The following is a 2,468-nucleotide window of genomic DNA, read 5'->3' as shown; positions in this document are numbered from 1 at the left end:
AGTAGCCTTTCTATACATCAATAATAAGCAATTGGAGAAAGAATACAGGGAAATGCTCCCATTCACAATTGCTACAAAAAAATTAAAATATCTTAGAATAAAGCTGATGAAACACACCAAAGATCTCTACAATGAAAATTTTAAATTGTTAAAGAAAGAGATTGAGGAAGACCCCAGGAGATGCAAGGACCTCCCATGTTCATGGATTGGAAGAATTAATATTGTTAAAATGACCATCCTACCAAAAGCAATATATAGATTCAATGCAATCCCAATCAAAATCCCCATGACTTACTTTACAGAATTAGACAAATACATCCTTAAATTCATATGGAGGCACAAAAGACCCCAGGTAGCCAAAGCAACCCTGAGCACAAAGAGCAATGCTGGGGGGATTACGGTACCACATCTCAAAAAATAGTACAGAGCCATAGTCATAAAAAAAGCACGGTACTGGCACAAAAACAGACACATAGATCAATGGAACATCATTGAAGATCCAAACCTGAGTACATGCAATTTCAGCCACCTGATGTTTGACAAAGATGCCAAGAATACACAATGGAGGAAAGACAGCATCTTCAACAAATGGTGATGGCCAAACTGGATCTCCGCTTGCAGAAGAGTGAAACTAGATCCTTATCTTACTCCAGATGGATCAAAGACCTCAATATGAAACTGGAAACCCTGAAACCATTAGAAGAAAATATTGGCAGTAACTTACAGGATATAAGTGTAGGAAAGGATTTTCTAAATCGGACAGAGGTTGCTCAGGAATTAAAGTCAGCAATCAACAAGTGGGACCTCATTAAACTAAAAAGCTTCTGCACAGCAAAAGAAACAATCAAAAAAGTGAAGAGAAAGCCCACAGAATGGGAAAAAATCTTCACCAGTGACACATCTAACAGAGGTTTAAAATCCAAAATATATAAAGAACTCAAAAAGCAAAGACTTGTTATTGAATATGTTAAAGCTGTAATGAAATGCTTCTTCTAAAAACTAAGGAATATATTTAAAAATGGGACATAGATTTGAACAGAGAGTTCTCAAATGAAGAAATAAAACAAAAATTTAAAATGACTAAGAAATACCACAACATCCTTACTAATTAGAGAAATGAAAGTTAAAACCACATTAAGATTCCATCTTACCCCAGTCAGACTGGCTAAAATCAAAAGAACAAAAACACCTAGTGCTGCAGAGGATGTGAGGGAAGGGGAACGCTCATTCACTGCTGAGCAGAATGTAATCTCATGCAACCTCTATGGAAACCAAGGTGGAGATCTCTTAAAACACTAAAAATGAATCTACCATATGATCTGATTATACAACTCATTCACAATATACCCAAAGGACCAATCCTACTGCAAAGATACTTGCACATCTATGTTTACTGCTGCTCGTTTCACAGTAGTTAAGAAAAAGAAACGACTTAAATGTCCCTCAACTGACAAATGGATAATGAAAATGTAGTACATTCAGACAATGGAATTCTACTCAGCAATAAGGAAAGATGAAATTTGCAGGTAAATGGATGGATCTAGAAACTGTTATAGTAAGTGAAGTAAAACAGACTCAGAAAAACAAACGACGTATGTTCTCCCCCATAGTGGCTCCTAGCACCGAATCCTTTTGAATTTCAGGTCCTTTTAAAAAGAAGGTGCTATACAGCAGTCATTTCTGTATGAAATAACTACCGTCATCATGACTTCGGCTGAGCCTGATCACTAAACATAGTCAAAATTGAGCTTGCTGATGGTTGTTCTCATTCATTAAAGGAGTGCCAGGCAGGGTCAGTGGACCCTCACCTGGGTACCCAGCCACTCTTCCCAGCCAACTAGTCCAGCCTTGGAAGACAAAAGAAAAATGAGGAAGAACCCAATAGAGGGATGCTTTTGGAAGCCCTTGTCAAGAAACTCCAGTGGACTTTCATACGAACATTTGAGAAAAATTGCCCTGTTCTGACTTTTTTCTAGTTCCTTGTCTAGAACTTTAATGCTAATTACTCTTGCCTTTACTTCTCCTTCACATCTCCTATTCATGATTCAAGGACTTTCTTCTTCCCTTAGAGACAAGAGTTATACAACTTGTGAGTCTTATAGATAGATCCACTGAAGGGGTGCTCCAATTGCCTCACCCTGCATCCCTGTTCAGCCTGGAAGAAGCCAGAGTGGTCTGTGTCCCTGTTCCCTATTGGCAGTTTGGGTAACCCCTTCAGAAGATGGTGTGATAAGAATAGGAGGTAGGAATTGGCTAGACAGGGTAAAAAGATCCCAAAGAAATGTAGCCAGTTTCTTGGCTAAAAGTCAAAATGTCCTTGGGCTTGTTAGCAACATACTCTGTTCCAAAGGCCAAAAATGTCAAAAGTATTTGGGAGCTTGTATCTAATCCTTAAAAGATTTTAGGGTTACCTCTTCAGAGGGGGAAATGTTGGATGGGAGGGAGTGGGCATGGATTTGATCAAAACA

The 2,468-nt window shown here is 38.5% G+C and overlaps 1 protein-coding gene across 6 annotated transcripts in view; it reads left to right on the top strand.

The window, feature by feature from the left end:
* The window catches only part of Cdk8 (cyclin dependent kinase 8), a 125,994-nt gene that overhangs the window by 87,637 nt on the left and 35,889 nt on the right, over window positions 1-2,468 (top strand). The window lies entirely within an intron of this gene.

The sequence above is a fragment of the Nannospalax galili genome, unplaced genomic scaffold (assembly GCF_000622305.1).
Source record: "Nannospalax galili isolate Female #2095 unplaced genomic scaffold, S.galili_v1.0 scaffold1752, whole genome shotgun sequence".
Lineage (NCBI taxonomy): Eukaryota > Metazoa > Chordata > Mammalia > Rodentia > Spalacidae > Nannospalax > Nannospalax galili.
Note: the sequence above shows the minus strand (reverse complement) of the source record. Positions and strands in the feature narration are given on the sequence as shown.